Here is a 23,297-nt window from a genome sequence, read left to right as displayed (position 1 = left end):
AAAATGCTGAAAAACTTGCATTTTTATTGAAACTTTACACAGCTAACGCTACCAATGTTATTAAAACGCCCAGTGTGCATGGAGCCTTATGGTTGTGAGATGACTATTAGGCTGGCCATACATGGGTCAATTTTCGAACGATTTTTTGTTCCAAGAATAATTGGACGATTTCACTCTGTTAGTGGGGCAATGGCACCGGCCGATTTTAGTGATTCCTACCCAATTCGTTTATCGGGCATGCTGGAAAATTCAATTTAGAAATCATTGGTGGCACCATCGGATTACAGAACAAACAATGTTTTCGATTTTCGATCAATGTATTTTCGATCAATGACCAATGTATGGCTTGCTTTACAGGGGATTGTTGTGACGCCACTATTTGGTGTAGATTGCAGGTTGAAGGGTTCTTTGCTGCTCATCACCAGTTTTAAAATCAAAATGGCATACAAGTGATAAAAAATGTAGTTTGGGTACAACGTTGCATGACTGCATCCTTACATTGTGTTGAAATAAGCAAAAATGATACTGGGTTCTCAAGGATGCTGATTGAGGGGCTCCAAAGTGTCTGTTTTGAATGAAGAAAATTGCCTTTTTGGTTTTCTCCAGGTTTTTTTAACTTTGAGGTCTGGAGTCCGGAGGCTTTGAAGAGCTTTGGGAGGGTAAAAGCCTCTAACCTGGGGCCTATGTCTTACCAGCAGAGACCAGCAGGCTGTGTGTGCAGGTGTACAAAAAAGGGGAGTTGTGAAAAGAGATTCACAAAAAAGCGGCTACATAATGAACAGAACGTGACACTAAGGGAATAATTTCCAAAAATTATGCTTTATTACACACAAATGAATATGACATATGGGCATTTGCCCTGGTTTACCATCACCTCAGTATGAGACAATACACACAGACCTAAAACCATTTAAAATGACACAAAAACCGGTCTAAATGTATGTGTAGCAGGGAAAATGGCTACAAGAGTCTAGTGTCCCTGCAACACAAACACACAGGTGAACACTTCCCTAGGGAGGTGTATCCAAAAATTATGCCATGGGCATACCATAATAGAGGATATAAGGGATTAAACAGTAACCATAATGGCAAATCCCTATTAAAAAATCCAAAAAATTATGCTGTAAATATATCACATGTATGCAATGGAGCAAGCACAATATGCGTCAAAAAGGAGAGTAGCAGGCCTCAGACCTGTATGAAGGAAGACATAAATGTCAAATATATTGTACAATACATTCCTGTGCCGGCACAAGTGGTTGGGGCCCATTCATCTGTAATATAGATAGCTGTTTCCTAGAGCTCTTGGATGGGAATATGCCCCATTTATTTCCAGGATGGAAGAAAAGATGCACACAGCAGCACTCTGCTTGAAATGGTTTCTTCACCACTACATGTGGACTATACACCACTTTTTGTAGGAAAAAACAAGACACATCCCAAAGACTCTTCTGCCTGTTGAAATATATATGGTATATCTTGTTTCCTATACAAAGCACCATGATGTCCCCATCCTGTAGTGAAACAAACAATATGTGGGAAGTCACTGACAGAGCTCACACTCTATAGAAGATATATAGGTCATATAGATCACAGAGGACCATATATCTAATGTCCTGCAATAATGTCCTGCAATGTCCTGTAATATGTGTGCAGGTGTACCTAGGACCTGGCCATAGTAATATGGCATAATATGGTCTCTGATAGGACATGGACACTAGTTTAAAGGCTTCTTCCCTCCCAAAGCTCTTCGAAGCCTCTTGACTCCAGACCCTGATCCAGGAGTTAAAAACCCTGGGGAAAACTGAAAATGCAGTTTTCTCCATTCAAAACAAATTCTGGAGCCACTCCATCAGCATCCTTGAGCACCCTGTGTAATTTTATTTATTTCAACCCAATAAAAGGGCACAGATCTCTCACTCTAAGGTTATACTGTAATACGGGCTCCGCTCAGGAGCCAGGTGGTTCCCTGGCAGGGCCAGGGTGAGACTTCACAATGAGTGCAGCAGGGAACTGTCATAGGTACAGAGGTGTATGTGAGCACAGTGCTGCTGTGTAATGAATAGATGGACCAGCAAAAGATCTAAGTTTGATGCCATAGCAGTGCTTCAGGAATGAGCCAGGAGGCTAATGTCATTTTTGTTGGCATTGTATAGTGATGGTGGAAATCCCTGCGAGGGCAACCATTTTTTTCTTTTTATGGAACTTTTCATTTTAAATAAAAGTGGGTCATCAAGTCTTGAAACATAGTTCCTGGCAGCCGTGAACTGCTACTGAGTGATTTCGCCAAACATCACAGTAGACAGAAGGCAATATGAACGCAGTCTACTCATTGATACCTCTTATTGATACCTCTACCACTGCTTTTGCATTCTTATGTATTTTGTTAAATGAGCACTAGAAACACCTTTTTTAAACCATTTTTTGTGATGTCACATGACTGCTGCCAATCTGCGATGGCTATTACTTAAGTAGCTGGCAGGAGGAGATTTGTTTCAGGCTGATGGGGACACCGGAAGTGACATCGGCCATCGTGCTCCCCTTTCCCTGAGCAGTGTCAGAGCTCAGTCTGACTCCTGATTACAAGCATGATAATGAGAGATAATGATGCTGTGCACTTCTGGGGATAACGCTGGAGAGGAGCCATGTGTATTGTGGCGGTCAGTGAAGAGGTGGATTTAGGGCCAGAAGGCTGGAAATGGGATCATCACAAAGTCATTGTGTGTTAATATATAAAAAAAATGAGCCAGACTCATCCACCTTACCAACCGCTCCGTTTCTGCCACCCCCCTCTGCCAATCCCTTCACTGGCTTCCGATTGCACAACGGATCAAATTCAAAATCCTAACACTGACATACAAAGCTGTCCATAACACTGCCCCAAACTACATCACCGACCTGATATCCAAATACCACCCAAAACGTACTCTCCGCTCCTCACAAGACCTCCTTCTCTCTAGTTCCCTGGTCTCCTCCTCCCATGCCCGCCTCCAGGACTTCTCCAGGGTGTCACCCATCCTCTGGAACTCCCTAACCCAATCCATCAGACTATCACCTACTCTCCTCTCCTTTAGGCGCACCCTGAAAACCCATCTCTTCAGGGAAGCCTACCCCACCCCCTGCTAACTGCCGATCTCCTCCACTCTTCCTATTACTCCATCCCCCACAGCTTTTCCTCCTGTACCACCATCCCCTCCCTCCTAGATTGTAAGCTCCAAGGAGCAGGGCCCTCAAACCCCTCGTGTATCACATTGTATTATTGTTGTACTGTTTCATGTATTGTCCCCCATTGTAATGTACAGCGCTGAGCAAACTGTTGGCGCTTTATAAATACGGTATAATAATAATATTAATAATTATAAAGAGCATCCTTTGATTGTATAGGAATTATGGTAATCTGGCAAAACAGAGTTTTTATTTTTTCCCCAGAGGACCACTTTAGGGTCCTTTTGCACGAGTATTCCGTTTTTTTTTCTTCAGTTCAGTCACATTTTTTCAAAGAAAAACGGATGAGTTTACATCCGTTATTTCATCCGTTTTTCATCCGTTTACGTACATTTTTCATCCGTTTAGATCCGTTTACATTGGTTTACATCCTTTTCATCCGTTTTTAAGCCATTTACATAGTTTTTCATCCGTTTACATTGGTTTACATCAGTTTGTCATCCGCTTAGATCCGTTTACATTGGTTTACATCCTTTTCATCCGTTTTTAATCCATTTACATCGTTTTTAATCAGTTTAGATAAGCTTTTCATCCGTTTACATTGATTTACATCCGTTTGTCATCTGTTTAGATCAGGGGTGGACTGACAACTCATGGGGCCCCCGGGCAACAGGGGATCATGGGGCCCCTGTGTCCTTGCCTAAACTCAAAAAAGCCTATGAAAAAGGTACCAGGGGCATCTCATGGGGCCCTCTACTGACCCCAGGCCCTTGGGCAATGCCCAAGTTTCCAAATGGTCAGTCCGCCCCTGATTTAGATCCGTTTACATCTGTTTTTCATCCATGTTCATCCGTCTACATCCGTTTTTGGTCCATTTACATCCGTGTACATCAGTTGACATTGGTTTTTCATCAAAAAGAAAAATAGGATTTTCTTCCATTAAAAATACGGATGTTAGTGGATGCGGACATTAACGGATATTAAAAGATGTTCATCCGTTTACATCCACAAGTCCACAGAAATACATGGATGTCCGTTTTTCATCCGTAAATGGATAGATGAAAAACGGGCATATGGAGCACCCGTGTTAAAGAGGCCTTAATGTGTAGATTGGAGACAGCTAGCTAGCTTTTTTTCTTTTGTAAACCTGCGTGCTTTGCCCTGCATGGAAACCTGAAACTGCTGACAGATCAGTTGAGGTTATAGGGCAACAGTCAAGTAGGTTAGTATTACATAGAACCCAATGTCAATGTATTCTTACTAATAACTGAAGTCACTGTTCTCTTAGCCCCAATCAGCATGAAACCCGTCCTAAAAAGATTGAACCCTATTGCTGGCAGGGAAAAAATAACTCCAGTCGGGGAAAAAAAACATGAATACACAAGGCTCATAGACTTTAGCCCTGCTTGTTATAATGGCTGTACTGGGTAAAGGGCACATGTCCTTTATTGCTAGCTATGCAGCAATCCTTGAATCTTAAGAAGGATCTCATGTTCTGACATTCAGATTTACAACTGTTTATCAAGTACACTTCTACTAAGTTGTAGTTTAACAGAAGCCCCCATAAAAGACGAATGTGCCACAAACCCATATTTAGATGACTCAGGGCCAGGGGCAGACTGACAAATCATGGGGCCCCCGGGCAATAGGGGATCATGGGGGCCCTGTGTCCTTGCCCAAACTCAAAAAAGCCTATGAAAAAGGTACCAGGGGCATCTCATGGGGCCCCCTACTGACCCCGGGCCCTCGGGCAGTGCCCGAGTTTCCAAATGGACAGTCCACCCCTGCTCAGGGCCATGTCACACCTGTGACAACTTGCCAACCAGCAGGATCACAGATTTGGTTACAGGTTCTCTTTAATCTCCCTTTCATTCTCATCTGACCTCCATTGAAACAAATGTAGTGCAGATATTTTTACACATTGATTCATGTTATTAACAGGAAGGAGAGATATGTGAACAGATGTTTACTGATCTTCCTCTCCTCCACCCACCATGGCGGTCCTGGGTGTGCAGACATGGTAGGGGTACACAGAGTTAAAGACAGTGACCCGTGAGGGGCCCTTCTGTCACCGGCATCTACGGCTGAGTTGCAGGATTGGTGAGAGGGTTGTCAACTATTTATGCACACTGTACAGCAGAGATCAAAACTTTAGGCCAGATACGGCCCTACTCTCCTAGCCTCTAGAACTTACCCAGCCTGTTTAGTCTACTGCATGTGCTACCATATCATCCATCCAGGATTGCAGAATTAATCCAGAACTACTTTTACTTCTGCCTGAACTTGCATTTCTGCCACTGTTTGAGCTTGCCTCTGGATTTGAACTGAAATCAGGCAGAAGGCACTAAATTTCAACAACTGTGCACCACCATAAGGGCCCCAACAAAGCCGGCATAAATACTTGTTTGGGACTACCCCATTCCCGGGTGGAAAGCTGGCTTCTACTAGGTGCGTGGAAGCTGTGAAGCTGCCATCTCACAGTCAGCTTGTTAGATTTACACACTTGATGCTACCAACATACTACATATATCAGTGACAGTAAAATGGTCCAAGGAAAGAAGTGAGTATAGAAGCTTTGGAGCTGACAGGACCAAGGCCATCATTCTGATCATAACCTCCCTACCTCATGGATTACTGACCAGGAATACGGATAGAGCTACTCATCTCTGGAATCTGTCCTGGTTCTGGGTTAGTGAAGGTCAGTCAGGATGACAGTCCTAGGACCTGGATCTTTAAAATCCAAGCCAGCAAAGGCAGCTTCCAAGTCCCCATCTTCACAAATTACAATTTTTTCTTAGGGATAGGGATTAGAAACTCTGTCAGTTCCTTATGTTTTTGTCTTTGGAGGGAGTTTAAGGTCCTGCTCACATCTGAGTGTAGTAGAACTGCGCAATTCTGCCTGTTATTCCAGAATGCGATAAAAACATGCAATGCGCATTTGAGTACCATTCAAGGCAACAACAAGAGTGCTAAAGAAATGGAGGTTTTGTCATGCAACAAAACACCCAAAAAACATGAAAACACACACTATTCAAAAACGCTCCAAAGCTGGCTCCAAAAAGTGTACCGATGCTACTTTGGTATGTTTTTTGGAGTGGAGGGCAGCCCAATCAAGTGAATGGTGTCATTCCAAACACATGCAAAAAAAAGCACAAAAAAATCAACTCTCCTGCATTGCTGAGGTGTGAACAGGGCCTTAAGGATAACTAAACCCAAGGAAAAAAAAAAAAAAAAAAAAAAATATATATATATATATATATATATATATATATATATATATATTTTTTTTTTTTTTTTTTCAAACTAAGAATGTTTTCAACAAATACAGATAATACCCGATGATCCTGCCAGAAATGCAGTGTCCTTGTCATTTCCTATGAGCTGCACTGAAGAATAATTTCTTTCCTAGCGATCTTCTGCAAACTACCAATAGCCTTGCCCCCCATGTAACGGAGGTAAAGAAATATGGACATGTTTGTAGTCCATATCGGGAGAGCAGCCTATGGTGACAACATTGACTCCCTCCATAGATACAGTGAGGGAGTGATGTAGCCACCCAGGGACAGGAAGTATGTTATTCACAGGATTATCAGATGCAAATAAAGCAAACGGAGATTGAAAAAATAAAACAAATGCAGCCAGCACACCAAGAACTAGTAAGCTGTAATAGATTATATTTTTGGTTTGGGATTTAGATTTACTTTATGGCAAAACTAAAAGCAAAACTTTTTTATTTTATTTGAAAAGAGTCGAGAAAGATTAGAACACCTGCTAGGTTTTTATCGCTCTTTCTGCCCCAGTTAGGGAGATTCATCCTCCCTATTTGTCCTGTTTACCATTATCACCAAGAGCGAAAGTGAACAAAAATCCCAAATTTTGGGTTGTCACCAGAACAAGAATAGAGGCAAAATCTTCCAATGGTGACACTAGTTCTGGTGACAACTAAGGATTCCCTTACTTTGGAAGGATTTCTTCTCACTTCCTATTGTGGCTATGGGCCAGGAAATGAAGGGAAATCTCTCCAATAGGACACAGATGGCAAACATAAAAGTTGATCCTTCCCACCAGCCATGAGGTGCCTACATTGCACAGAGAATCACAGAGACTCAGTGATGTGATCACTGGATTTAAAATAAGGTGTGAAAGTGTGTGGGGGGGGGGGGGAGAACCGAGGACGGAAAAATATAAGCAGATCAAGATTTAGTTTTTAAATACAATTGGGTAAAATTTGACCCTTTCAAATGTTTGATGATTATTAAAGGAGACAGCAGCAGAGGAAGGAAGACATGACAGGATGAGTTCTGTACAGAAAGTAGTGTAAAAATAAAGTTGCTAAATAAGGGGAAGTAGCAGTCGGCTCTTGCTTCCACTTTCATATTCACCATACAGTTATGTGATTAAGTGGCATGACAGACGTGTGACTGCTAGAGTTCAGAACGGCAGCGGGTCTCACCAACGCCTGTGAAAAAGACCAGACTAGCAGAAACAATAGGACTGTCATTGCTGACCTCTGCTAAAATATCATTTGCTTTGCTGTCTGTGGTTTCAGTACTGTCTAAATCACTGACCTGGAAGAAGCCATTGAGTTAAAAATTCCTGCTTGCCATATTGGGTTAGAATGTATTTAAATTAATTGATTAGCATTACGAATATATATATATACACTATATTGCCAAAAGTATTGGACCAGCCCTCCAAATCATTGGATTCAGGTTTGTCCAATCACCTCCATGGCCACAGGTGTATATAATAAAGCCCCTAGGCATGCAGACTGCTTCTACAAACATTTGTGAAAGAATGGGTCACTCTCAGGAGCTCAGTGACTCCAAGCGTGGTCCTGTGATAGGTTGTCACCTGGGCAATAAGTCCATCTGTGACATTTCCTGGCTACTAAATATTCCACGGTCAACTGTTAGTGGGATTATAACAAAGTGGAAGCAACTGGGAACAACAGCAACTCAGCCACCAAGTGGTAGGCCACGTAACATGACAGAGCGTGGGCAGCGCATGCTGAAGTGCACAGTGAAGTCGCCAACTGTCTGCAGAGTCAATAGCTAAAGACCTCCAAACTTCATGTGGCCTTCAGATTAGCACAACAACAGTGTGTAGAGAGCTTCATGGAATGGGTTTCCATGGCCGAGCAGCTGCATCCAAACCTTACATCACCGAATGCAATGCAAAGCGTCAGATGCCGTGGTGTAAAGCCACTGGACTCTAGAGCACAAAGCAAGGTCCATAAAGGGTGGAGGAACTTGATTGGCTAGTACAGAGTCCTGACCTCAACCTGATCGACAACCTTTGGGATGAATTAGAGCGGAGACTGACAGCCAGGCCTTCTTGTCCGACATCAGTGCCTGACCTCACAAATGCTCTTCTGGAAGAATGGTCAAACCTTCCCATAGACACCCTCCTAAACCTTGTGGACGGCCTTCCCAGAAGAGTTGAAGCTATTATAGCTGCAAAGGGTGGGCCAACTCAATACTGAACACAATCATGTGCGTGTAAAGGCAGGCCGACCAATACTTTTGACAATATAGTGTGTGTGTGCATGTATGTATATATATATATATATATATATATATTTATTTAGTTATTTTTTAATTATTTTTTATTTTTCATGCAATTAAAGTAAGCCTTCTAAAAGAAGGAGCTACACTAAAATGACAATGTTAATTACCTGGCTGTTGTGTCTGTTTTTAATACTTTGCAGATCACAATAGTTAGGGTCCTTTCACACGGGTGTTCCGTTTTTTTTTGGAAAAAATGTGATTGAACTGATGAAAAAAATGGATCAGTTCAAATCAGTATTTCATCAGTTTACATCCGTTTTTCATCAGTTTAAATCAGTTTTTTTACATCCTTTACTGATACAAAAATGGACCGTATGTCCATTTACATCCGTATACATCTGTTTGCTGTCTCTTTACATCCGTTTTTTGCCCTTTCCAGTTTTATTACGGAAAAAATAGGGTTTTCTTCTGTTCAAAAAATGGATGGTAACGGATACGGACATTAACAGATGTAAACAGATGATCTAGTCCATAGAAATACATGGATGTCCGTTTTTCATCCGTAAACGGACAGATGAAAAACGGACATAGGGAACGCCCGTGTGAAAAGGGCCTAAGATAAAGGTCAGAAGTTCTTATCTGCATACTTGTTCTGGCCAGTGACTAAGGCAGTCCAATGATGAAACAATTTTCTTCCCTTCCACCATGTGCGGAAGGAAAAAAAATCCCTCCATTCCTGCATACACACAGTCAGTGTTGATGGGGAATCCCTCCTGCTATTGTTTTCTGCTGGCAGGGAGCCCTCCTGGCCAGCAGAACATAATGATCAGCCTATCAGATTTTATACATGCGATCACTGCTGGCAGCTATAGCCACCAGCAGTGATCGCATGCATAAAATCAGATAGGCTGGTTGTAATGAAGTTGATAGAAAGGATTGACTTCAGCAGAACCAGCTTTCCTATAGATGGATTGAATGATCTATTGCCAGATTTAGTATTCAATCAGGAGGATCACTTTTACAACCAGGCAACTAACATCTGCAAAAGGAGAGCCTAATTCTACAGCAGCAGCCTCCATGTTCCTCCCAGGAAAGGATTCTTTGCAAAAAGCTTACATGCTGCATTTGCAGCACAGATAAGGTGCATTGAAATGAATGGGTACAGTGTGTGTGTGTGTGTTTGTGTTTGAGACACCTGTTTCTAGACATTCAATGTGCTCACAAACTGCAGGCTATTTCCTGTGCTAGTTGAATGATTTGCATTCATTTAAAATAGGAAATACTGCATCTAGCAACTAGAGGGCGATAGGTAGACATTTTCTATGATATGAGTGCCTTCTAGTGGTCAAATGCAGCATTTTGCCATCATTAAAAATGTTTTTCCCATTTTCACAGAACAAATGCACACGCAATTCCAATCAACAAATTGCTCTGCGTTTATATATATATATATATATATATATATATACCGGTATATAAAATATAATATACACCCCGTAGTAGTTTGGGACACCTTTGTTATGTATTAAATCTATACTTGTGAAGCAAAATCTGCATAAAATAGTGGAAAATAGATGTAAAAAAACTTTTACTTTTTTTTTAAATAAAATAAAATTGATTCAAATACATAATACTTTTCTTTTATTATACTTCAGAAATAACATTTGTTTTAGGTTTGAGTGTCTGTATGAACTTTTGAACGCTTCTCACAGATCAGCTGCCAGTCCGAGGCATTTTGTAAAATCCTGCATTCTGCATTTTTGATGCATGTTTGGTGCAGTAAAAAGACTACACCTCCTCATTGGAATGAATGGAAACCACATCAAAAGTGTGGCAAAAACGCACCCATGGTTGCATTTTTGTTGGGTTTTTTTGTCACGTGTCAAAAACACTGGAAACGTGGCAAAAACATATATGCGTCTTTAGAAGGGAACAGTTAGAAAGTAGCCTAAGACACACCAGTGCAGATACAGCTCACTGTTTATATTGGAAGGGTCAGTTTGTATATGTGCCCACAGTTCATCTATGGGAATGTGGTGGCTGCTATAGTTTCCCCTTTTTAGACTTCTTTTTCCTTTATTTTCACCCGGTGATAATAGAAACATAGAAGAGTGACAGCAGAGAAAAGACAGAGTGGTCCACCACGTATACCCATTTTTTTTTTATACATGTTTTGTATTTTTTTTTCTTGATTATCATCATTGTCGGTCTGAAGAAAGGGGAGTGTTAGATGTAGCAGCAGGGGCGGACTGACAACTCATGGGGCCCCTGGGCAATAGGGGATCATGGGGCCCCTGTGTCCTTGCCCAAACTCAAAAAAGCCTATAAAAAAGGTACCAGGGGCATCTCATGGGGCCCCCTAGTGACCCCGGGCTTTCGTGCAGTGCCCGAGTTTCCAAATGGTCAGTCCGCCCCTGTGTAGCAGATTTAGATACACTAACAAATTGAAGCCAAACTTCAGCTAACACTGTTTTCCCTTTTGGGTGTCCTGTTTTATATAAATGAATAAAAGCTGATTATTGTAAGCCATGTCAGTGGTAAACTGTTGTTAGATTCCCTCAAGAGTTGGTTCTGGCCAGCTCAGTGGATTGCTTTGAAAAAGTCCTGGATTCTTTCTTGGATACACAGAATATAACTGGATACTAACATTTATAGGTAAAGTTGTTCCAGGGAATATCCAATTGCCTCTCGGGGGGATCAGGAAGGAATTTTTTTCCTTGCAGGATCAAATTGGATCATGCTTTGCTGGGTTATTTTGCCTTCCTCTGGATCAACTGTGGGTGTAGGATTATAACTTTAGTTTTTTTGTTTTTTAATGGTTGAACTGGATGAACTTTTGTCTTTTTTCAGCCAGACTAACTATGTAACTATGTATCATTCCTCTAACTGCCAAGATTTTGATCTGTTAAAGGATATTAAAAAAACAACAGACCCACTGGCTGGATCCAGGTGCAAACAAAAGAAAAAATCCTAAAAAAGGAGACTAATTTAGCCACCATATTTAGCACTGATAAGCTGCAATATATTACATTTTTTCTTTCAGGTTTAGATACGATTTTGAAACCCTGTTTATCAAGTACATGTGAGGAAAGCAAGCTGCACAGTAGACAAAATTTTTTTTTTTGTAAATTAGATTGAAAACATAATTATATATAAGGGGAATGCCCTCCAAATAAATGAAATTATTGTTTTCACTACAAAATAAGGTTTTTTTTTTTAATTTACTCGAAGGATGAACATTTAACAAAAATACAGAGGAACAAATCAAAAAAGTTATTTTGGACCTTTAATATTTGTATAAATTAGCCCTATTTTTTAATCTTATGTGTAATAGAAAATGAAGAGTTCTGTAGAATGCCCCAAATACAACGAAGAATGACAGGCTGGTGTAGTGGAAATGAGTAAGAGATCTGATGGTAACAGGTACCTAGTTTTGAGAAGTGGTGGGTGTAGTAGGAGGCTGTGGGAGTGAATGAGTGATTAACAACCGCTTGTCAGAAATAGGAAAGGGAAAAGGGATTGTTATTTCAAGGGATTTTCCACCTTTAAGATAATATGAATATGTTTTTTATAGCCTTCTCTAAACCATGATGTTGTCTTGCTTGTTGTTGCCTCATTTTTATATTTTATAGTTTCACCTGGAAATTGTAAAGTATTTTTTTTCTATCTGTCAGGTAAAACTCTATTGTTCTAGCTGAATCATAATTTAAGAGAAAGAAATACTCACGCACACTACCCGGGACTGTCCCATTATTTAAACAGAATACTGCAGTCCCCTGAGTCTAGGACATGCCCCACCATAAAAAGAAAAACTAAAAAAAAAAAAAACAGGTAGCCTCTGAGTTATATGAGAAGTTATAGAGTATGTAAACCCAACATTTCATATTCCTGATATGTGCCTGCTGTACCATGTTCTTGTATGGAAAAGTATCCTGTTCTCTTTGTATTGCTTCCTTTGTGTGAATCCCTGGTGTTCCTGCCAGTCCCTCTGCTTTCCAATTAAAAACTGATCACACTAGGCATGAGAGCACAGCGTAGTCAGTTCTCTAGCTGTGCTGAGAACGCAGCCTGCTCTCCTACAATGAATGGACTTGTTCTGACACACCCCAGCACAGCTGTTCAGTGGGAAGACCATCATCACATTGGAGGCCAGTGTATTGCCCCCTTATAAAAGTGGTCAATGTAGTGTTCTGTCACATTGGAGGCCAGTGTATTGCTCCCTTATATCGGTGGTCAATGTAGTGTTCTGTCACATTGGAGGCAAGTGTATTGCCCCCCTATATCAGTGGTCAATGTAGAGTACTGTCACATTGGAGGCCAGTGTATTGCTCCCTTATATCAGTGGTCAATGTAGTGTTCTGTTACATTGGATGCCATTGTATTGCCCCCCTATATCGGTGGTCAATATAGTGTTCTGTCACATTGGATGCCATTGTATTGCCCCCCTATATCGGTGGTCAATATAGTGTTCTGTCACATTGGATGCCGGTGTATTGCCCCCCTAAATTGGTGGTCAATGTAGTGTTCTGTCACATTGGAGGCCAGTGTATTGCCCCCCTATATCGGTGGTCAATGTAGTGTTCTGTCACATTGGAGGCCAGTGTATTGCCCCCCTATATCGGTGGTCAATGTAGTGTTCTGTCACATTGGATGCCAGTGTATTGCCCCCCCTATATCAGTGGTCAATATAGTGTTATGTCACATTGGATGCCAGTGTATTGCCCCCCTATATCAGTGGTCAATATAGTGTTATGTCACATTGGATGCCAGTGTATTGCCCCCTATATCGGTGGTCAAAGTAGTGCTCTGTCACATTGGAGGCCAGTGTATTGCTCCCTTATATCGGTGGTCAAAGTAGTGCTCTGCCACACTGGAGGCCAGTGTATTGCCCGCCTATATCGGAGGTCAATGTAGTGCTCTGTCACATTGATGGTCAGTGCAATGCCTCTCGATATGGGTGGTTGTAGATGATCAGTGTAGTCCTTCTTACACTTGGGTGGTCAATATATTTCCCACTTACATAGAGGGTAACTGTGGTGCCCCCTATACATGACCGGTCAATTGAGATCAATCTGTCAATGCTCATGACTCAAGGACAGTAGAGCCAGCATAGCTGCCTGAATCCACCTTGATATTAGCCTCTTGAAATTCTCTGCACAGGAGCACTAAGACTGGGAAACACAAGGACAATCAGAGCTCTTATCACTGTCTGTTGCTGGTGCTTTTTACTTTAACACTGTGAGCATACTTACAAGAGAGGAGAGCAGAGGCATGATGACTCCATCAGTGTTTTTCTTTCATTGTATAATCACATGGTGGGGCAATCATGGACTAGGCTGTATAGCTTAACTGCAGAGTAGCCTACAGAGATGACAAACACCTGGATGTGATATCTGGATCACAACGCTGGCTAAACAGAAGTACAAGTCATGACAGATGAACAGTTCACATATTTATTTATTTCACCTGTGTAGGTAGCTGTGTACTCGGAGCTGAGCTTTATAAGAGAGTCATGCCCCAGCCTTCAGCTACAGGAGTCCAGCAGGTTTTAGCCTGTGGCTACATATCAAGGACCGGGCCCCCAGGGAGAAGACACACACCACCTGTTTACAGAAGGAATGTAGACACAATCATTCATCATCTTGGATTTCCCTGCAACATGAGGATACATGCATGGGTTTACTTTCGTGTTTCCTGTTTGGGAAAAAACTTCCGTGGGGCTGATTTCCCCCCCCCAAAAATGTTTTACATAAGAATGCCTAAAAAAAAAAAAATAATAAGACAGATGCCCAAAACAACTTTGCTTCACTATTTGCAGGTCTGATTGTCTAATCTATCTATACACAGTACTAAAGAATTGGTTAAAAAGGAAAAATTAGAACCTATATGATCCTGACTGCCTGACACCCACTATAATAGTAGTATGATGGGATCTTCGCATTACCAGGAGGGCAACATGAATTTTTCAAGTACAAAAAAAAAGAGGTCAGGTTTATGTAAATAAAAATAATAGAAAAACTTTCTGCGCTGCTATAGGTATAGATAGGACTATTGAAAAAAGCTACAAACACCTAGACCTAGACACCACTAGAACAAGGAAACAAAACAAATAAAATGGTTTTGCACTAATATCAATAGTACAAGGAAACAAAACAAATAAAAAGGTTTTGCGCTAATATCAATAGTACAAGGAAAGAGAACAAATAAAACGGGGTTGCGCTAATATCAATAGTACAAGGAAAGAAAACAAATAAAACGGTGTTGTGCTAATATCAATAGTACAAGGAAAGAAAACAAATAAAACGGGGTTGCGCTAATATCAATAGTACAAGGAAAGAAAACAAATAAAACGGTGTTGCGCTAATATCAATAGTACAAGGAAAGAAAACAAATAAAACGGGGTTGCGCTAATATCAATAGTACAAGGAAAGAAAACAAATAAAACGGTGTTGCGCTAATATCAATAGTACAAGGAAAGAAAACAAATAAAACGGTGTTGCGCTAATATCAATAGTACAAGGAAAGAAAACAAATAAAACGGGGTTGCGCTAATATCAAAAGTACAAGGAAAGAAAACAAATAAAACGGTGTTGCGCTAATATCAATAGTACAAGGAAACAAAACAAATAAAACGGTGTTGCGCTAATATCAGTAGTACAAGGAAACAAAACAAATAAAACGGTGTTGCGCTAATATCAATAGTACAAGGAAACAAAACAAATAAAACGGTGTTGCGCTAATATCAATAGTACAAGGAAACAAAACAAATAAAACGGTGTTGCGCTAATATCAATAGTACAAGGAAAGAAAACAAATAAAACGGTGTTGCGCTAATATCAATAGTACAAGGAAACAAAACAAATAAAACGGTGTTGCGCTAATATCAATAGTACAAGGAAAGAAAACAAATAAAACGGTGTTGCGCTAATATCAATAGTACAAGGAAACAAAACAAATAAAACGGTGTTGCGCTAATATCAATAGTACAAGGAAACAAAACAAATAAAACGGTGTTGCGCTAATATCAATAGTACAAGGAAAGAAAACAAATAAAACGGGGTTGCACTAATATCAATAGTACAAGGAAACAAAACAAATAAAACGGGGTTGCACTAATATCAATAGTACTAAGGACACAATAATTCGAAGAGTGGGGAGACAGAAAAAATAACCCCAAAACAGAGGTGATAAGTATAAAGGCCTGAATCCAGACATAATTAGATGCAATATGAACTGTGACAAAGACCACGTGAGTAATAATCAGCAAGTGAACATAAATAATACATCAAAATGTAAAGGCCTGAACCCAGACCAAACTAAGTGCAATATAGATTGTGATGAAATACAACGTGAATAGTCACCAAGTGAACATAAATAATGTATTCAACATAATAGGACTAACACGTCCTAAATAAAAGTGCACAAAAAACAGCATGCAAAGAAAACTGTGCCAAAATCAAATGGCAAAAAATATGTGCAAAACTAATCATACAAGGTGCATGACACTATAAATGCGTCATAATTAATCCATAAAAATGTAAAGCCCTGAAACCAGACCAAATGTAAATACCCTTCTCAATATTAGGGCCCATTTAAACTTTGGCAGCCCGTTAAAAGGCACTTTTTTTCCTCCAAAAATACTTTCTTAGTATGAGAATAGACAAGAGAGCATATAGAGCATACACAGCTATAGATCACAGTCAGAACATAGACATGACACGTTGTCTCCCGTTTCGCAGATGGGACTTATTGTACTCTGTAATACAGGCAGGGGCGGACTGACCATTTGGAAACTCGGGCACTGCCTGAGGGCCCGGGGTCAGTAAGGGGCCCCAAGAGATGCCCCTGGTACCATTTTCATTGGCTTTTTTGAGTTTGGGCAAGGACACAGGGGCCCCATGATCCCCTATTGCCCGGGGGCCCCATGAGTTGTCAGTCCGCCCCTGAATACAGGACAATGTGGAGTAGAACAGTACATCAAGCATACACTGCAAACCAGTGGATACGCAGAGGAAAGTGGATACATCAATGTAGCTGTATGTTATCACGTCTTGAATCTCAGCATTTATTTGTGATGGAGTGATATGAAGATTAGGGTATGGAAGGCACTAGATGTTGTGGACGTCATGGTTTACGTATTTATAACTTGAGTGTATGATATAGTTGGGGTTAGTCATATCTGTGTGACGGTAAGTGCTCTATTTGGTTGGTGAAGAATGGATGATAAGGTGGTATGACAGGTGTGAAAAAAGAGAGGTCGGAAAGAACAGTAAGAAAAAGAGATGCAGGATGAGCTGGTGGGGAAAATACGGGGGAAGGGAAGAGAGGAGAAAAATTTATATTGGGGGGGGGGAGTAAAGGGTTAAGTGACAGTAGCGTGTATAGCTACTACAAAGTTAAAATGGATCACCTCCCCAAGTATTAGCCAAGAAAAGGCACTTTTTAAAGCACCTTACCGCAATGCATGTATGTGTCATACTGCAGTAGCTTGCAGTGCCATTCATTATGAATAGCATCCAAATGCACGGTCCAGTAATGGCCAATGCAAAAGCAAGGAATCGCAGTGCAGCGCACATACCGTACTTTACAGTGCACTGCATTCTCAAAAAAAGGATCATGTGAATTTTTTTATCCATTGTGGTGCATTGGAAGCCCATTTAGGCCTCTTCCACAGAGACATAATAGTTTACTGATGGGTAGACACATGATCTTGCTGGCAGAAAGTTGTTTCATAAATACCTTGCATATATGCACATCCGGGCATGTAAACATGCATATGCCTATACACACGTACAATTCTTCATCCTCTTCTACTTACCAGTGTTGCAATTTATAGGTAACATTTTTTGTGGCTCTGAACGCATTGCTGTATTACAGCTCGCATTTGCGACAGCAAAAAAAAAATAAATTGGAGAAGGCTGAGAGCAATAAAAGGTATTGACTTGAATATACCGGTAATTTTTCTTTTTGTAAACTAGAGTTTTTAACTGTAAGTAATAATTCCAGGCATGGTTTATGGTTCCATTACATAGGTATAGCTTGGACCAATGTAACAGTTACATAGTTATTCTGGCTGAAAAAAAGACAAGTCCATCCAGTTCAACCCTTAAAAACCAAAAAAAAAAAGTTATAATCCTACACCCACAATTGATCCAGAGGAAGGCAAAAACCCCAGCAAAGCATGATCCAATTTGCTCCTGCTGGGAAAAAAATTCCTTCCTCATCCCCCGAGAGGCAATCGGATATTCCCTGGATCAGCTTTACCTATAAATGTTAGTATCCAGTTATATTCTGTGTATCCAAGAAAGAATCCAGGACTTTCCTACAGCAATCCACTGAGCTGGCCAGAACCAACTCTTGAGGGAGACTGTTCCACATTTCCGCAGCTCTCACTGTGAAGAAACCGTGTTTGGAGATTACATCTCTTTTCCTCCAGACGTAAAGAGTGCCCCCTTGTCCTCTGTGATGACCTCAGGGTGAATAGCTCTACACCGAGTTCACTATATGAACCACTGATGTATTTATACATGGAGATCATATCCCCCCTTATGTATTATACATGGAGATCATATCCCCCCTTATGTATTATACATGGAGATCATATCCCCCCTTATGTATTATACATGGAGATCATATCCCCCCTTATGTATTATACATGGAGATCATATCCCTCCTTATGTATTATACATGGAGATCATATCCCCCCCTTATGTATTATACATGGTGATCATATCCCCCTTATGTATTATACATGGAGATCATATCCCCCCTTATGTATTATACATGGAGATCATATCCCCCCTTATGTATTATACATGGAGATCATATCCCCCCTTATGTATTATACATGGAGATCATATCCTCCCTTATGTATTATACATGGTGATCATATCCCCCCTTATGTATTATACATGGAGATCATATCCCCCCTTATGTATTATACATGGAGATCATATCCCCCCTTATGTATTATACATGGAGATCATATCCCCCCTTATGTATTATACATGGAGATCATATCCCCCCTTATGTATTATACATGGAGATCATATCCCCCCTTATGTATTATACATGGAGATCATATTCCCCCCTATGTATTATACATGGTGATCATATCCCCCCTTATGTATTATACATGGAGATCATATCCCCCCTTATGTATTATACATGGAGATCATATCCCTCCTTAATCTCCTCTTCTCAAGAGAGAATACATTCAGTTCCTCTAATCTTTCCTCATAGCTGATCTCCTCCATGCCTCTTATCAGTTTGGTTGCCCTTCTCTGTACTTTCTCCAGTTCCCCAATGTTCTTTTTGTGAATTGGTGCCCAAAACTGAACTGCATATTCCAGATGAGGTGTTACTAATGATTTCTACAAAGTGTATATACCGACCTAGCCAACCACCACTTCTCACGTGATTTCTACTTGCTTCCAGGTCCCATGCTCAGCAGCCAGCCTTGTGATGTAATCGGATGAGGGGGAGAGTGCGACATATCTGCCCAAGTTCTTCACCTCGTCCAATCAGAGAATGCTTTGCATTCATTAAGAAAATGCTAAGCATTCTGTGGATTGTGCCTGTGCCAAGTGGCCAACCTCCTGTATTCACAATGCATCAGGACAGCCTCTCAGCACAGATCCTGGAAGCAAGTGGAGATAACTGGAGTAGCATTGTCTACTTCAGTGATTTCTAGCTTCCAGGGGCATTGGACAGGTATGGTATATACATAATTATATTGGTTCAAATATACACCATGCCTGAAATTCTTTTTTTAACCCCTCGCCCTCCAGAGGATTTACCTCCCTTCCTGACCAGGCCATTTTTTGCTATACAGCACTGCGTTACTTTAACTGACAATTGCGTGGTCATGCAACGCCACACCCAGATTAAATTTATGTCCTTTTTTTCCCACAAATTGAGCTTTCTTTTGGTGGTATTTGACTGCCTGTGTATTTTTTTTTTCTGAGCTATAAAAAAAAGACCGACAATTTTGAGAAAAAAACCAATATTTTGGACATTTGCTATAAAACATTAAAAATTAAAAAATTAAATTTCCTCATAAATTTAGGCCAAAATGTATTCTGCTCCATGTCTTTGCTAAAACAAAAATCCAAATACGTGTAAATTAATTGGTTTATGTGAAAGTTATAGCGTTTACAAATGGCGGTATAGATTCTGGGATTTCTTTTTTCCTACTAGTAATGACGGCGATCAGCGACTTAAGAACTGACTTGGTGTCACTGACATCCCCAATGACACGAATACAGGGGTTAACATGTGGGGCGATCAAAGGGTTAACTGTGTGCTGTTTTACATTATGTTCTGTGTTTATTCTTCACTGTAAGCACACTGCTTTGGACTGCGGTGGGCATTCTGACACTGGGTGGGAACTAATTTGGTGTCACTGGCATCCCCAATGACACCAATACAGTGATCAGTGCTAAAAAAACAGCACTGACACTGTACTAATGACACTGGACAGGAAGAGGTTAATGTGAGGGGCTATCAAAGGGTTAACTGTGTGCTGGGAGTGTTTTACTAGTGGGCGGGGGGGGTGTGCTTCACTGTAAGCACACTGATCGGGTTGGCTGTGCTTTTGCCCATGCCGCCATGTTGCAGTATATCTGCTATACAGCGGCGGGTAAGCGGTTAAGGACCAGGTTGTTTTTCAATCAGTACTATACACAGTGATTCTAGCTAGGGTTCTGAAGGCTCAGCTAACAAAGGTTCCTCATGCAGGATAGTGGCAAGTCACTCAACGCCTTGTGAGTTATCATCATGTTCAATAGTAGTTTTTTTTTATGTAGCACCCTCTTAGTTAGGCTCTAGGATATGTATAGTTGGGTTAAGCATACCTGTGTTTCTCTGCTTACCAGAGAGCCTGTCAGATAAATTCAGTGTGGTATTCAGCTTAACCCCTTCACGCCAGCGCCTCCCGGCCCTTTAAGGGTTTCAGAAGCCGGGAGGCAGGGCGGGGTTTAGGGTCATGTGACACGCCGTAAAGGTCCCGATCGAAAGAGGAGATCGGGACCTTTCTGTAAGTACTGGACATGTGTGCTTGGAGCGCGCAGAGCGTGTGCTCTCAGCACATATGCTCTTTTTTAATAGAACGCAAATGTGCGGCTGCTCGGCGTCTAGGCCCAGACGCCGGGGGGGCCACACATTTGCGTTCGGCTGGCGTGAAGAGGTTAACAGAGTGCTGTAATTGATTAATTAGGTCTGCTCATGCTGCTCTGGTGTTGTTGGAGTTTGTCTGAGCTCTGCCCGCCTTCTGGAAGCTATGAGAGCCTTCTAGAACATGGGAAGGGGATAGGCAAATGAACAGCATGAATATGGATACATCCAGGGGCGGACTGACCATTTGGAAACTCGGGCACTGCCGAGGGCCTGGGGTCAGTAGGGGGCCCCATGAGATGCCCCTGGTACCTTTTTCATAGGCTTTTTAGAGTTTGGGCAAGGACACAGGGGCCCCATGATCTCCTATTGCCTGGTGGCCCCATGAGTTGTCAGACCGCCCCTGGATACATCCCTGACCAATTGCAGGGGAAGGCAGCCCCATTGACTGCTGGAAGTGGTATTTATATTCGGAGATCATTTGTGTTCAGTGTCTTCCCCAGGAGCAGTTTGCACCAGCCAGGCTGGAGGCAGGCCTTGCTACTATGCGGCCTCAGGTGGGTCGACCAGAGGGCCTGAAGATAGAGAAAGTGACCCTGGTTCTTCAGGAAGCTGACTGAGGGGAGCTGTTCTCCAGAGCTCTGTCTGGTATCACTGGAGGGTTTCACCTGGATGATTGGAAGGAGGCAACCATTCTGTCTGTGAGCCTTGTACTGACATTGAGGAATTTGGGGATGCTGTGTGCTTACTACCTCCCCTGGTGTTTGATAGTCAGCGTGGGTCTGGAAAAAAGGAACACTGGCTAGTTTTCTGGAGAGCTTGTCTAAATGTTGCTGTTGCAAAGGACTTTGCTCAGCTATATGACCTCTGGGCTGTCGCAGTCTGTTGTAATGGGCTTATACCTGAGGAGCAGGGGTGGACTGACCATTCGAGCACTCGGGCACTACCCGAGGGCCCGAGGTCATTAGGGGGCCCCATAAAATGCCCCTGGTACCTTTTATAGGCTTTTTTGGGTGTGTTTTGAGTGTGGGCAAGGACACAGGGGCCCTGTGATCCCCAATTGCCCGGGGGCCCCATGAGTTGTCAGTCCGCCCCTGCAGAGGAGCTCAGCCATGTAACTACTACTACTGCTAAAGGGACTTTGCTCACTCTCAAACTACTTGCTGCTATATGTTACAAGGAAGTCTACTATCTACTGACAGCCAAGGCTTCTACAGTGTTCAACTAAGAGATCAGCTAGATGTCCTCAGTATGAATAGTTCTAATTTTTGGAGTATCTTACTACAATTCTCCATCCCTATCCCCAGTTCTACAAAAAAACTTCAAAAACAAACATCCCTTAGAGTCAACTGATCATTGAAACAACGAGCTGAAGGCCATTTCCATTGAGTAAGATCAAGGAATCCGTATCAAAGTTGAAGAAGGCACCAGTCAGAGCCATCAAGCAGGAAATGTGAGATCCTATGTGAGTTTTTTTCTAGTTCTGCTGTGAAAATATGTTTAAAAAAACAAAATCAATATCTGCAAGAGATAACATTCTCACCTGACCTACTGCTCTATTATCAGTTGTTTTGGATTGATTCAGAAAACTGAAAATAAAAAGATCTGTAGTACGGAGTTAATTCTAACCAGGAAAACATTAGCCATGCAGGACTCTACAATGGGTGCCCCTTAACGCAACGCTCCCCAGCTGCACATTTTTACCCCTTCGGGCAGATGTCACACAAATGTGCGGCCTCACAGAACTGGGCTTTTTTCCATGGGGCTGCATATTTGCATTCCTGTATTTCTGCTGGGAGCACGCCACACAGCGCGCTCCCAGCACAAAGACCGAGGTGTCACTGAGAGCCCGGGGTCCCGTTCTAACGATTGGGACTCGGAACTCCTGATTCCGGGTCACATGATTGCTGTGATAGCCTCTGATTGGCTATCACAGTGATCAGTCACTCTATAGCCTGCCCCCCTTGTTTTTTTTTCTCTCTGAATGGAGGAGAGAGATACATTGTTTCGCTCTAACTCCTGGCATAGAGAAAAAAAAAAAGATAAATAAAGAAATATTTAAAAAATTAAAAAAAAATACCTAGATCAAGGTTTGATCTAGTTCAGTGCCAGGGTGAGTGTTTGGGTCAGGGTCAAAGGTCAAGGTCAGGATCAAAGGGCAGGATTTTTTTTTTTTTAATTGGTATCAATGTCAGTTAGTGTCAGTGTGTTTTTTTTATTATTTTGGGCCAGTTTTCCTTTGATAATAAAAAATAAATCAGGAGATATCCATTACTATTCATATATGAAAGCCCAATTTGTCCTGAAAAAAAACAAGGTATAATCCACCTGGATGTACAAAGTAGTTGTGATGATATATGCGGTTTTACCAACACATGTCAACATTGCAAAATTGTGCTTAGACATTAAGATTTGTTTTTTCCCTTAGATGTGAAGGGGTTAAAAAAAACCACAGTGGCATGATATACATATGATTTGTGAATGTGTGAATTAATTATGGAAATTAGC

The 23,297-nt window shown here is 41.4% G+C and overlaps 1 protein-coding gene across 2 annotated transcripts in view; it reads left to right on the top strand.

The window, feature by feature from the left end:
- Window positions 1-23,297, top strand: part of MALT1 (MALT1 paracaspase) — a 253,242-nt gene that overhangs the window by 79,032 nt on the left and 150,913 nt on the right. The window lies entirely within an intron of this gene.

Source organism: Staurois parvus, unplaced genomic scaffold (assembly GCF_062004578.1).
Source record: "Staurois parvus isolate SC_StPar_1 unplaced genomic scaffold, SC_StPar_1.0 ptg000310l, whole genome shotgun sequence".
Lineage (NCBI taxonomy): Eukaryota > Metazoa > Chordata > Amphibia > Anura > Ranidae > Staurois > Staurois parvus.
The sequence above is the reverse complement of the archived record's forward strand: the minus strand, read 5'-3'. Positions and strand labels throughout refer to the sequence as shown.